We start from the raw sequence: 14,978 nt of genomic DNA, 5'->3' as shown, positions 1-14,978 counted from the left end.
GAGAGAGAGAGAGAGAGAGAGAGAGAGAGAGAGAGAGAGAGAGAGAGCTGTGACGAGAGGAGGCGAAGGTACATACTGGTAGCTGACCACCTGGGAAATTCTTTCCTCGAATAATTGTCGACGCGGTGGCTGTCTCGTGTAAAAATATTTGGACTCGTAGCCTAGGAGCAAGCTGTGTGTATTGCGTCAAGGACTTGAAGCTCGTGAGTGGCTATACTTGGTTTTGGACAGGCTGGTTAAATATGCTGGCGTAGGTAGTAGTACGTTTCTTAATCTAAAGAGGAATCTTCCATTAATAATTGTGGTTTGTTAACACGATTCTACCGTTCCTTATTATTCTACAAAGAAGATAGACTACTATACCAGAGTATCAGACTATAGATAGAAGGATAACTACATGTAAATATGATGATTGATGGTCTTCCGCTGTCGTTTCGAAAGCAATTACATTCTCCTGTAATATCGCGCAGTTGTTGGAATGCAAAAGGCCTCGTCCATCAACGTTTGATGTCGTCATCAGTTGAATCATCTTTTGCTCTTGCTCGAGTAGTGCGCCACTGCTCGAGAGAAATGATAGCCGTATGAAATAAGAGTTGTTCTATTCCCTGGATGAGTAATAGTTCTAAAGCAATGATCCGAAGAGAGATAAGTGTCCTTCCTTTTCTGGAAGTGTCACCTGGTGGTACATGGTCTGCTGGGACCTTTACCCGCGTAATAAAACAAGTTGATCCGACAAATACAATCCAAGAAGACGCGCGTCTCGGATTCCATTAATTCAGATGTCTCCGGTGACGGGACCGTGCTGCTCCGTGGTATTCCACTCGAATCTGCATAAATTACCTGGAGTTAATTGGTAGCCACTCGAACGACGTTCCACGGCAGGTCGTAATTCTTAATTAAAATGATTTGTATAAATGCCTGTTTGTTGAAAAAAAATTATTAAACTCTTGCAATCGTCGGAACCAACTAGACTTTATTGCTTTCATGGCTTTCGGTCGTTCAATTTTGGTTGGAATAAACAGCAATGTCCATCTAGCGTTACTTTAACACAGTGTTTCCCAACATTTTTTTTTTTTGTGCTATGGCTAGCATCGTTTACGAACGCGTTAAAAAATGTGTTCTCCATTATGACGGTCCTCCGCGTGTCGGGTTCGACCGTTTCGACGTTTGGACTGATTTGTAACCGACACACAATCTCTAGCGGAGTACCATTCTAATTGATACACGGGCAGCTTATCGCCAACCGGGACACCATGAGAAAAGTACCACCGGGACGTCGATAATTGATTCCCAGCGTCCTCCGCGTGGAGCGTGAAACGGACCATGCCCGGAGAGCCGATACCGAGCGGTCTGACTCCGTTAATCCAACAAATAGATTTCGAGCCACTCCGTGTCCGATGAAGATAAGCCGAGCGTATCCCAAGCTCCAACGTGTAGTTACAATACCTCCACTGGAATTTTCTTTTTACGATTATTTTCCACCTCGTCCCTTTAATCCTCTCCAGCCGTTTGCTTTGCATTTATCGGAACGAAGGAGGACTATCGGACGCGCGACCAACTCGCCTTTCCACGCCTCTTCGTCCTCTCCAGCGCTGAATTAAGATTAGGTGGATCCCCGGGCTCATTATACGATATTTACCTTCGTATCTTTACTTCAAATATGTACACGGTGTATTAAACGAACCCCCTTTAGAGTAGCTATATTTTTATAGCATTCGTACATGAACTTTTGACCTGAGATACTTGGAAACAACTCGGTTAGCCATCCTCTAAGATTTCTCATGAAAGCTAAAAAGTTCGTAGGTCGACGGATCTCACTCATTCCAATTACTACTAAACTCGATCAGAAGTTCGGACCACACTCTGAATATACCCTTGCTCGCAGCTTCGTTGCAACATCAAACAGCGAAACACTCTTTGGAAAGAATATTCCACTTCCGGTCAACAGGGTTTTATCTGCGACCTCCATTCCATCCATTAACACGTCTAGAGACCCTGTGGCATTATTGCGCGGAAACTACGACTGCACCCTGTCAAATAGTCGCCCAGCATTTTATTTATGTCGGCGATAGGAGAATTTACAGCGTGCCAAGGAGAGAGCAGCTAGATAACAGACGCGGCGAGCAACATTTATTCCAGTCCAATATATTTCACTTCGAGATATCTTCAAGACCGGAAGCGAGCGAAAGAGACGCAAGAACAACGGATCGGTTCGCTTCTCTTGCGTAATCAATCCCACGGAAGTTTCTTGAGGGGAGCCACACGCCAGATCCATCAGGAATCTATTCTCTGTTGAATCCACGTAGCTCACGACGAAATTCGCTATGCCCTCCTCGTCCCGTGTCGAATCGAAAACATAAATTCATGGCGTCGCTGGATTACGATAGGATCTCGATAGTTGCAAGGAAATGGAGCTGAAAATGATTACGAGCATCGAGACTCCTGCCATTATCGAGGTAATCAATTCAGCGAGAAGTCCTGCGTAGGGCTGAACAGGCTATCGACTTCTGCTGCGGAAGATGGGGTCTCGATGGTGCCAGAGCTAGAGACATTACAGTGGAAGGGCAAGAGACAATTTAACATGGTGAACAATCGTCTTCCGTAACTTTAGAGCATTTGTTGGATGAACGTATCCAGCATCGGTAAGGCTCCTCTTTGGATACCTTGCTTCCAGAAGTTCAATTTGAACTAGGATGTAATTAAGGGGTGTTTCAACGCTTAAGATCCAAAACTAACAAGCATTCGAGCTTCGTTTCTTCAAAATTACCGCCTATAAAACATTCCCTCGTAAATAACGATCCCTTCCATTGGCTAGCGCAATTAAGGCACTCGCGCAATCATCCATTTACCCATGTTCCACCGTATCTCGTGGATCTTCCCAGATTTCATTTTCCAGCGTGCCAGGATCGATTAAACATCTCCTGGGATACACGAGACTGAGAATAAAGCGTCACGCGACACCGTCCGTTGCAGGTAGATTTCGCGACAGGTTATTCATCCCCTGGCCCGCCTGTAAGTGGCGTCGAACGCCTCGGGAACGAAAAAGACCAACCTCGAAAAACGGAAACTCGAGATCCCCACGCGAAAATCCTTCTTTTGCGTTTTACGAGACCCTTAAATCTTCCCGGTGCTGTCCGCGCCAAAAAGCCTCTCCTCGATGCGCGTTCGACCTTTTAACGAGACAGAAAATGATTTTTATGGGGAGCCACGGTGGCAGGTAATCGAATGACCGACGACCGATCGGAGACAGGTCGATTAGATTCAGGAATCGAGACGAAATTACGACTGAAAATATGAAACACGACGATTAGAAAGGATAAACAAGGAGTCAAATAATTGATCAACGATTCATCGTTTAAGCGGGCCACTGGACGTGTACTCGTGCGAGCCACTCGAGGCTCGCGCAACTCGTTATACACACAGGGATCCATCGAGGCAACGATCGGATCATGCGGGGCGTAATGTTTTACAATGCTGTTTGACTATCCCATTCACGAGTAGCAGAACGTTCCCTTTGACACGATTGTTTTGACTGGCCGTGAATATGAAACGGCCTCGAACCGCCCACTGCTTTTCCACTCGCCATTTTTTCCATCCTCTTCCTTCCTTCTGCGGTCGAGCCATCCACTCCCTGTTGGCGTTTCCTCCTCCAACGATCGTTCTTCTCCGAAGAGAGCCGACTTCCGGTTGCCACTCGAGGCGGACTCGGGCGATCATCCGCGTCTGGCGCGAGGAGGAGGCGCACAATGTCTATTCATCGACGATCGAAGACGGACGTCCCTGCGCCGGGTGCTCGTCAGCATAGCGCCCCATTGGAATATGAAAATACCCCAACGAATTAAAATAACACTGGCGCATCGTGGCTCCGCGATCTTAAATAATTCATGGGGCTTTTCTCAATCTCTGGCTGCAGAACGGCACGCGTACAACCACGTTCGAACGTCTTGCGATGGGATACACGCAGTCTGCTACGACAACCTTCGATCCTATCTACGATACGTTCAGGTACAATGTACGGAGTACTTTATCGAACATGAGACTCCATTCGTGAGATAAATTTGGCAAAAATAACAGGACAAGTTCACGCAGACGTTTCTTCCGTGGTTGGTTACCCAAGGGTTATCGCCCGATGGGCACACAAGGCTCATCCTTACTTCAAATTAGTCGAATTAATAATCTTCATCCTAATATGGTATTTAACGAGTATCGAACGAACAGTTTAGTCTTCCATCCTCGGTCATCCGCCATCAAGTATCTTTGTCCGGCAATTTGAATTCAAATTTTTAAGCCGACGAGTAACGAGTAAACAGTCGTTTATCTTAAACTCGTTATTCGTAATTTTTCATCTAGATAAGAATTTCGTCCATCTCTGGGCTTGCGATTTATGGGGCTCGCGATAGCAGGCCCGACGAAGCGCGAGAATTCCCGTGTAAACCGCGCTCGACCAATTAGAATACACGTGTACCAGAGGTGCCCCACGTCGCGCCTGTTGATTCGACGTTCGAACTGTTCGCCAGTCGCGGATTCGTCGGTGAAGTCCCGTTTCCACGCGGATTAAGAATCGTTCGTGTGTAGCCTAATTTACGACGGGTGGCTCCTCTCGCTCTCGCCTCTGCGCGCCACCGTGCGCGCGTTAACCTCGCGGTTAATTAACGATCGGGTTATTTAACGGCGAAACGAGGCCCTCGCGTGTGAGAACCACTCGACGTGGCGCCCGCGAGCGTTTTTCGGGGTGTCGTGACGAATGGCCCGCGATACAGTTATCGATGGCGTTCGTTAATAATCGAGCCGAACGGAGTTTCACTTTCCATCTGATAAGCATGCTCGTTTGATTAATCATGCGTGCCAGTCGAATCTCACGAACACTTAACGACGATTAACGAAGGAGTTGCTCGCGGCCCTTCCAAGCGAAACATTTACTAGAATATTGTTTAAATGGGAATGTTGTCAGTGCAGACATTCGTTTCCTTTATGTTATTGAGTTCTTCAGCAGCAGTAAAACCAACAGATTTCCCCGTCGATGTAAAAATGCACTTCGAAAAGATTTTTCCTCGCGTTCAAATAGAAATTCGATGTTCTTGATCCGGCGATTTATGAACAAGCCCGATTTACGGTAGTCCGTTGCTATCACGAGCCTAATCTCAATCCGCGTAAATCATCGATACGCCGTTGCGTTCAGTTCCTCTCCTTCTCACACAGTCACTCCCAACCGCGGCCATTCCTGTAAATCATACGAAACGTAGCCGCTCATTAAACCTACAACTGTACATTATCGTACCCGGGATACTTTCTCCGCGGCACCGACGTGTCTTATCTTTATTTATCTCGTCTGACTCACGGCTGAGTACACGTGAATACCTGTAAATACGGGACCCAGCAGTGCGCGCAATGATGTGGCGATTTCTGTTCGTTGATCAGAATTCGAATCAATTTAACAATTTTCTAAATCCGAACGTAATTAATCTGATTACACCGGGCTATATCTGGTTAAGTATGCTCGTGTTCGTGTTCAGAATATCGATAGGTTGTTTGAATGTTCGCGATGAACAGAGTGCTATTAATTATAGGTTTTATACTTTGCACAAATTTTGATCTTCTCGATTTTGTATTCGTATACTTTTCATTAAGACAGGATAAATGTACAAGCAAGAACGTAAATTAAAGTTCTTTATGGTTTCTTCAAAAAATAAATAGATCAATCCATTCTCGGTCTAAAATAAACGAATACCCCATTAAGAAGACAAGGGGTCGGTACGATTTATCGAAGTCTGAATTCGTTTAGGCGAGAATCAGATAATTCAAGCTTTTACACAAACTCTCTCCACTATTTTTAGCGAACACTTCCTCGTTTCGATACTGTATGCACCATTAAAGTTGTGCTCGTATTTGATAAAAAGCCCGGCTCGCGAGCTCTCCAAAAACGCTTCACTTTCGAGCACATAACCACGATCATTTGTTTATTTACATGGGTACCAGGGTTCCCCAAAATCCTATGAATACCCTTTTCTTTAAACACTCTGTACGTGGCCGCGAACAGTTTCCAGAGCTCGTGATTTCCCCCAGGTCGCGACGATCGCTCGATTTAACCTCTTCGGGCCTGTTGCGTAGACTTTGAACTCATTTCTCAATATAAAATAATTCATTTCTTACGTTAACGTGTGTCACGAGTGTTCAAACGTAATTTTGATAGCTTTTGAGGAGTATTGTCACATATTTCTATTCTAATGCATTGTAGAAAGATAAAATAATTCAAAGCAGTCTCCCAAAAAAGGCATTTTTATTGCGTCCGAAAAAAAAAAGAACTCGAAAGGTTAAACGCATCGTTGCACCGGTGTCCAAAATGACTCCTGCCGCTACCAGAGTTTCGAGCTCCCGCGATATTCTCCCCTAATCGCTAGACGCGGTGGCCAGCGTTATAAAAAGTCGGAATTTACAAAGACACGAGGAGGTCTCAGGTAAGGTGGGCGACTGGTGGCGTGCCACGGGTTACCAGAACCCGCCTCCATAATAAAGTCGTAACGCACTTCTCCCCGTAAATTCGACAGAATATTACGGTGCACAGCGGCGGGCCTGTTTCGTTTGTCGTAAAGTCGCGCGGCACGGGTGATCAGCAGGAAATTTACCGTCGTGTCAGATCACTACGTAACCGTACACTTTACCCGCTACACTCGTCGTTCTTCTCCGATCGTTCGTGCCGTATATCGACGGGTATTTATAAGAGGGACGCGTCGATACGCTCGTATTACGCGCGAGACCTGACTGTCGCGTCTCTGATATCGTCCAACCTTTCGTGGGGGGTCTCGACACTTTTTTTCACTTCACTGTCCGAGACGCCTATCTGGTTTTAACTCCGTAACTTACGTCCTCCTGGCCTTTCCAAAACCCAATATCCGTCTGGCTATCGAGCACTGGTATCTACCGTTGCTCAGACTCCACGGTACACGGTACTGTTAGGCATTATTCGGATTAATTTAGCCGTCTATCGTGTAAGTGACGATGGATTGGTTAAACGCGAGTCTTCTTCGTTTGGTCTGGGTAGGAATTTTATTAGATTTTATTTCTATTCGTTAGGGTCGATTCAAGCAGATGTTGCGGACTCTTGTATCGAAATACAAAAGTACCGCATTCTTGATACAAGGTGTCAGAGTAAATATTCACCAAGAGTGGTTTCCAAGAGTTATCTTACCGGTTACGCGAATCGCCTACGTCTTTAGCACTTCGAAAATATGACAGGTTGAAACCGCGAAAATGAAAAACAAAACTATAAATTCAATTCGCAATATAAATGCGCTTATAAAGGATTCTCCGAAAAATTCAAAGGATAGTTTCTCCTCGACAAAGTTATAAATTATACATAGAGAGCGAGGAACAATTTTACTGTCACTTTTGCAAAGACCTGAAACAAGGTCGAGACGTTGGTCGACGCGTTACGTTGGTAATTTGAATGAAATTACGAACCTGTTCCGCAACATTCTATCCCGATATTACCGAGCGTTCGCATTAGAATTGTTTCAACGTTGCAAAAATGGTATGCAAAACGTCGAGGAAGGTACGATAGCACAGGTAACACTGTAACGACTATAATATACATAATTCCCATGCTACCCGTTAGACGCAATAATGAGTGACGACTTTCCCACCGAGTGTTGTTATTGGTTCCTTCGTGGCAGTCACGGATTGAAACAACATACTCAACGTCTAACAAATCTCGCGCGATAAGAGGCGTTAGTAGCCGCGATACAATTGACAGTCGCCACTTATCGAGGGCCCGAGGGGGCGAAAATGTATTCCTTGGTCCAACGAAAATTTTACAAGCGACCACATTTCATCGGTTATACTGCACGCCCACGATTTTTACGGTTCCACTCGATACGTTCGTCGTTACGAAATAACGTTGCGTCGTCCAGCACGGAACGATCTCTATTTCATTGGCATGCGAACATCGTATTCGCAACTACGTCAGTCGAACATCCGAGGAACGAGATACTCGTTAAATCAACGTTTTTATTCGGTCCAGTGTTGTTCAAACTCGAGGGAATTAAGGGAGCAGTCTGGCACTCTCAGCTGAAAATTGAGGTTTCTTTATAAGTTTCTTTTCGTATAAGAAGGAATAACTTAATCGAAATGAAAACGAGCTGACACATAGCTCTCTTATTTAAAAATACAGCATACAATAATGTTGTTTTGAACAACTTTATTTACGTTTCGATTCTTTTTCAATCAAACGATGAATTGTTCTCTTTTATTTCGTTTTTTACTCAATCCTTCTGTTTTCATATCATAATTTTTATAGTTTTTATATATTATCTCATAATACGTGAACATATTTGAAGAGCTCAATAAAGCTTTTTGGACTTGATTGTTTAAGAAGCGCGAAAAGAAATATTTTTCTATGTGAATTACCAGGCTGTCCCCTTAAACCAGTCTTAGCCAAGCTGTAAGCACACGTTAGCCTGCGTTAGCACACGTTTTGCATAAAAATGGGAACGAACTGAAGCTCTTTTCGTGTTCGAACTTTTACCTATGGTTGAATAGCGACGTTGAACGTCGCCCCGAAGGTCCAAAGAGAGGGCGATCAGAATAATTTCAGCGTCATTCGCACCAACTGCACGTCTCCACGCGTTGAAGTCTCCGAATACGAAATTCGCGCGACCACGGCGCCAAGATCGCAATCGGTACTTTTCGTGATTCCACGATGGGACAAACTCTCCGAAACATTGGCCAAAGTAGTTATGAAATTTTGACAACAAATCAGATACTCGCAAACTGAAGATGTTTGCGGTGTTTCGTTTTGTCGTTATCATCGACATATTTTTAGTCTGAGTTTTTAAAACAATCTAAGAAAATTTACTACTACATCTTACGACCTTTGTAACATTATCTTGTAACTTCGTCAGTGTTGAAATTCTTTCCTTGTTTCTATAATTTCTCATATTTTTGATAATTTTTGAAATTTTTACCACGTTTCGAGAAACCTGTCTCACCGTGTCGCGACGAAATTTGAACGGTGTAGTCGTGGAACACGAAACGGATGCGCGTCCCACTCAGGCCTCGTTAGGACACAGCGGAACGAACGACGCCGCGGCTAGCCCGGAATCATCCGAGTCCCGAAGAAATCTGACTCCCTGTAGGCGGCTTTGCGGTGCTAAGACGTCGCCTACCTGTGGCCTGTGGCATTTATTAAATCTTATTCTGGCATCTTCTCCCTTCGCTACAGGCTCAAGTTACCCCTCCATGAGTCTGCGCCATTCCCAACCACGCATTCTAGATACGACGGTCGATTTCGTTGTCTTTTGTCACGCGATTTACGGGCCACCTTTTTTCCAATCGACGTTCGCCACCCTGCTTCTCTTGGATCAACCATTATTTGCTAATATTTCGTTGCAAAAATTGATGGAGACCTCCACGAGGAGAACGTAATACGATTCGAGGGGATGTTATTGAATTCTCAGTGAATGGTCTACCATCTTGTACAACTGGTGCAATTTTCACGCAGCGCATAGTTATAGAGTGTAATTCTAAACAAATGTCACAAAATTTGCAGACGTATTCTGCACTTAAACCTGAAGCCTTTATTTAAAGTTGCCCACGTAGATAATTGAAAACGTCTACCCATATTTCAACGCACATTTATTCGAATATAATAAATTTCTTCAATCGGAGAGGACCAAGAAGAATCATTTTTCAAGCAATTCATACGTTAAAATCCATAAAGAAAGCACGTAGAACACGTCACTGTTCCCGTCATAGATAGCGCATCTCCGGGACGGGTGACGATTTATTTTCATAATTTATTCCACGTCCGTGTAGCTGTCAATACACGAAGGGTAAGATCCCGCGGATAACACGGGCCCACGTTTCGTCTTCGAAGCGGTTCGTTCGGTCGGTTGGAGAACCGAAACGATCCTCGTCCATCATCGTTGCGCGACACTCGCGTCCGTAACAGCCAGGAGGTCGCCCATAATGTTTGCAAACTTCTGTGAAACGACCTGTGGTGCGTTCCTTCACGTGGCAAACAATAGGGAGGAAGCTCCTTTTCAGACGCGCAAGAAAGAAACAAGTCCATTTGGAGTGAAATACGCGCGTAACCGCGTCTTTTTTTGGGGAAGCTCTGAACGAGAAATGGTGTCCAGAAACTGGTTGGGCCTCGCCGGTACCCCGCAGCGTCGGTCTATCGGTCATTTAAGCCGCTATCTCCGTCTCGCTCCTGCGCTCTTCCACGTCCACGGTGAGTTTCAAGAGGCAAGCGAGGATGACTCGACGCTCGCTATTTGCTTCGACCTTTCAAAGAGACGTTTCGAAACGGAAGAGTATCGCGTAACTTCGGACCAGGTTCTCCATCCCAACAATTTTATCAGAATGGAGCAGTGCAATGCAGAAAATCAGCTTTAGGATTCCCAAAACAACCTAGAGGGTTCCTTAAAAATTCACAACTGTCGCTGCTCAACTGCCAATGCATGTACACGTGTTCTCGTAATTCTACCCACTCCTATAACGAGATCTCGAAACACTTCTACCACCTAACCGGTGTATCTGAAGAATTTTCTGTCGAGATGCAGCATCAGCGACCACCTTCTCAGCTTCCCTTTTTCAAAGAATACGCACGCCATCGGGTCCCTGACAGAGGAAGTGGGAGAAACGGCTTTCGTAACGTATCGCCAACCATAAGCAGATAACGAACGACGCCCGCTGAAACGCTCGAGAGCGTTAAACCGTTACAATGGAAAGCTTAAAAACAGAGACTCTCTCTCTCTCACGGAGACGAAGAGAGTATCCCGGTGTGTATGCACCTGGATCACGTTCCTCGTTGCACCGATATGACCGCGTTATCTGCTGGTCCCGACCACCCGGTCGCGTTGTTCAGCACGACGCACACGATGCACGCGCTAGAACTGCATACCCTCGAAGATAGGTCGCAGGAAGTCGTAATCTCACCTACAGGGAATCCAGACGACCCGGACGCCTCGATTGCGCGTTAGGCCTCTCAAGCTACGCTGGAAACTCCATTATTGCGGGAGAATGGCCCTGGAACTTCTTGCAATGATAGGGGTTCGCGCGATAATCTAGCTAACCAATGAGCAGTCCCCGTTATGCAGTGTATTTTCACTGCCTAGGATCGGTATATCGGTTGCGCTTCTCTTTAACTATATTCGTGACTAAGTGACCATCTACTTGCGAGGAACGAGGCTCTTGTTGAATGACGTTTCACAATGGCAGAACTTGACGACTAAGAGTGAATAAATAGCAAACAGAAGACTAGACACCCAACACTATCGCTCAACTATTAAGATTGCAACAATTGGATCCCAACGTATCGACTCTCTGTGCCATGAGAATTGTTAGAGGTCTGTTGTTTGAGGATCAGCCTCCTATTTTATCAGTTACTGCTCTACCCATCCTGAGTCATTAGAGATCCTTCTGCCAAACAGTGGGATACCTCAGAACATCTGCAAAACATATTACTCTGAGCAGTCCACTTTCCATTGTAGTTTAAAGTTCAACTTTCATCTCTCCCGTAGTGACTCAGAACCTAGGGTCCGTACGAATCCTGTGCCATTTAGATAAAAAGGCATTCACCGCACCAAATTCCTCCGCGAGAAAAAGTTGATGGCCCGAAGAATCCTCAGTCGAGATCCGACAAACGTCATTCGCACGGCGCATAATGACAGGAAGGCGCTAGAATGCGCGTGGGAGCGATTAGAATCGCGATTCCGTATTCACGGGAACGCTCGAGCTCGGTTCGCGACTTCTATCGCTGAACGAGAGAATAATTCGTGGCGATCGATTCGACGAGCGCGCGAGCCCGTAAGCTAATTTCACGTCGAATAAAAGTGCCTAATACCACCGACGAGAAAATCCGTTTAGCCTGGTCCCGAGCTTCTCAAGATAAATTGGTTTCGGGGGATTTCTAAAGCAGGTCCTACGGCGCAGGAAGTTGGAGGGTGCCTCGACGGATCCTTTTGTGAGTCGAAGGCCTCCCACGAGAGTCCTGGGTGTCGAGACGAGCCTAGACGACCGTGAATGTCAACCGTGACCCAACAATGGCTACAGAAGACAGTGCCACGCGGTTCCGCAGGGGAACAGGACTTTAACTTCCAGTGGGGCGACAAAAACCGATATTTCCGACCTGTCGGCCTCGACTGGCGGACATTTCTGAGGACTTCATCCCCGATAGACCTCGGTCTGTCACGCGTAGAAAAAACACGGGAAAACAGAAGTTTCTTTCCCCTTGCAACTGGCGCGTTTACTTGTACTTATAATTACAAATTACTCTACGTCTACTTCGATGCGTTAACATACCCTGAACGTCTAGTGTCCCCATAGCTTCAATCACGCGTGTGGGATTCCCTGTTCCGTGGAATTATTTCTCGAGCAAAGTACAGGCGATAGAGGGTTAAATACTGCGAAGCCACGGGCCAGAGGGTCTTTCGGCGCCGTGAGGACGTCCAATTTTCGCGGAACCGTTCGTTTGCGTAACTTCTCTGGCTTCTGGCCGGCGACGACACGAGGCATCGGCCACGAAGGCGTCACAATGGAAACTTTCGCTTTGACGCCCACCCCTCGGTCAGATTCCCCTTCGATGAAAAAGAACCGTAATTGAATCCACGGAACGACCGCGAGCTACGATCAATTCCACATGGAGGATCCGTTCCAGACGGCGATCGCTCGAATCGATGGAAAACGAAGAAAAGTTGCGACGAACTTTTCCTCTGGATCGGTCTCCGCCTATATCTCTCTCTTGATTTATTCGTCTCGCGAAAAGCAAACTGCGGATCCGTAGCTCCATTCGGCAGAGGAAAAACCGCTTTCTAGCGATGGAGCAAGTTCATTCGGTGGCGGTGACTCTTAAAATTTAAGTTCGACGGTAAATTGTGAGCGGGCATTGTTGCTCGGAACAATCGCGGAAATTCTTCGTTTTCGCGATCACCATACCGGTTGGCTGGGCTTATCGGGTTCGACGGCTGAAACTTGCTGCCATTGTACGCGGAAATCTTTGCCTGTTTGCAGTCGTTAATTAATATCGGCCTCCCGATAAATCGTATAGAGAAACGCGACCGTGGGGACGCACAGTTCTCGAAAATACGGGTAATTCGGATGGAAGTAATGAACCAAGGTGAATTTAACAAGGACCGTCGCCGATGCAGTCCAGGCAAATTATGGAATTCTTGAAATAGAGTCGATTGTCACCGTTGATGAAAGTAGATATTCGGATCCTCGTTTATGATTATTTAAGAGACTCTCTATGGATTCTCTCTATGTATTTCTTATCCTTTGATAGAATTTTACATCGAGAAATATTGTACAGGGTACTTAGCGATTAATTACAACATTCAGAAGATTGATGAACGAAATAGTAGAGAGTACTTTTGAAGAGATCAGTCCCACTGTACCGGTATAAACGGAAGGAATTCCTTCGATAATTTTTCTGACTCGTCGCGTGCTCCAGTCGAAGGATTATAATGGACCACCTTGCGCTCGCGCGCACATGGAATTACAGTCATCGTCATTGTCGCGATTCTGGGGCTGGGGTGACGCGAGATCGTAATCAGAACCAATCCTCCGTCGCTCGTCGTTCCTATGCACCGCTGCTGCCTGGCTGGCTGGTTCTCTCTCGGGGTGAAAAGAGCTACCCTTCGCTTTCCCGACTATTGCGCGAGCACCGGGGGAAAGTGTCCGTGGCCCCAAGGGTTCAGGGAGTTTTCTACGCGCCAGGAGATGCCGAGGACACTGGTTTTACAAGAGGGGACAGCCTAGGGATCGCAAAGAGCTCTGGATTGACGCCATATTTCGCGATGTCTCGAGACCTGCTCGCACAAAAATTGATTTTTTAAAGAATTAATTTGCATACAAGTGAGAAATTATGTCTCACATCGCAGCATTGAGAGTAGGATTCATTCGGAGGTACTGCAGAGTCACGCGGAGCTGTAGAGGGTCAACGAACCAAAGTATCAGTTTTTCTTGAAATTAATTTAAGACGACGTTCGAGACACGAGTGGTCCATGGGGAATGGATCCTGACCGAGGGTTCGTGACGCGCTCGTATCTCAAATCGCGATAAAGGTACACACAGCTTCGGCGAACAGCGGGCGCGACGTAACGAGGAAGGACGATTAGCATTTTATTGGCGTCGCGTCTTGCAATAGCTTTGGGCAGAGAAATAAACGAGGAAGGGACGTTAAACTTCATCGTCCATCGGACACGCCTTGTCGCTGCAGGTGTGCTCCGGTCTGACGTTATTTATTGCACGAGCTCTCGCAGCGTCCTGCAAGGGGGTGTATCGTTATTTATACGTCGGACGCGACGCTCATTTTTGCGTCCTCGTCGACGCTCACCGAATTTGTCCCTATACGGTTCGCGAAAGCGCTGAAGCAGCTCACGCACGCGGGAAATCGTCACAGGTTTGCCCCGGAGATGAGCAGAATTCTTATTTGGATAAAAGTTTCGAGTAAAAAATAAACTGCTTTCCAGTGATGTACTCAGGAATTTAGCCAGACGGGTGAAACTGCAAATACATGCCAGAAAACCAATTGCACCATACGGACATAAGCACAATCGTAATGTGAATTAAACAACAAATTAAATTTGAAGATTCACGCTGCGAATAATCTGGAAGAGTATAGGGTTGTTCGAGACCCTGAGTAGTCCTCGTAGGGTCAAAATCGTAACCACGGGGCTTCGAACGCGGGTCCCGAAGAATGTTTAATACGCGACGTGAAACCTTAGATGGGAATTGTTGTTCCCGGGTACGGTGTCCGCGTAGTCGCTAGTAGATACTCGATCTTGATAGGAGGTAGGTCTCGAGGAACCGGTCGTGACTGTACCTACACGAGACATCATTAATGCCACCGAAGAACGGAGTGAACCGAACGAAAATCCACGTCGAAGCGCGAGGAAGGGTGACTACTCCCGGGTGCCTTTCGTGGCCACACGATTTCTCCGTCTGCCAGCAGCCGGGAGTTGAAAAAGGAGCAAAGCCTC

At 46.2% G+C, this 14,978-nt stretch overlaps 1 protein-coding gene across 2 annotated transcripts in view; it reads left to right on the top strand.

Annotated features, from left to right (window-relative positions):
• The window catches only part of LOC128895946 (frizzled-2-like), a 96,650-nt gene that overhangs the window by 43,825 nt on the left and 37,847 nt on the right, over window positions 1-14,978 (top strand). The gene's annotated exons all lie outside the window — the stretch shown is intronic.

The sequence above is a fragment of the Hylaeus anthracinus genome, unplaced genomic scaffold (assembly GCF_026225885.1).
Source record: "Hylaeus anthracinus isolate JK02 unplaced genomic scaffold, UHH_iyHylAnth1.0_haploid 5, whole genome shotgun sequence".
Lineage (NCBI taxonomy): Eukaryota > Metazoa > Arthropoda > Insecta > Hymenoptera > Colletidae > Hylaeus > Hylaeus anthracinus.
This window is presented reverse-complemented; position numbering and strand designations above follow the sequence as displayed.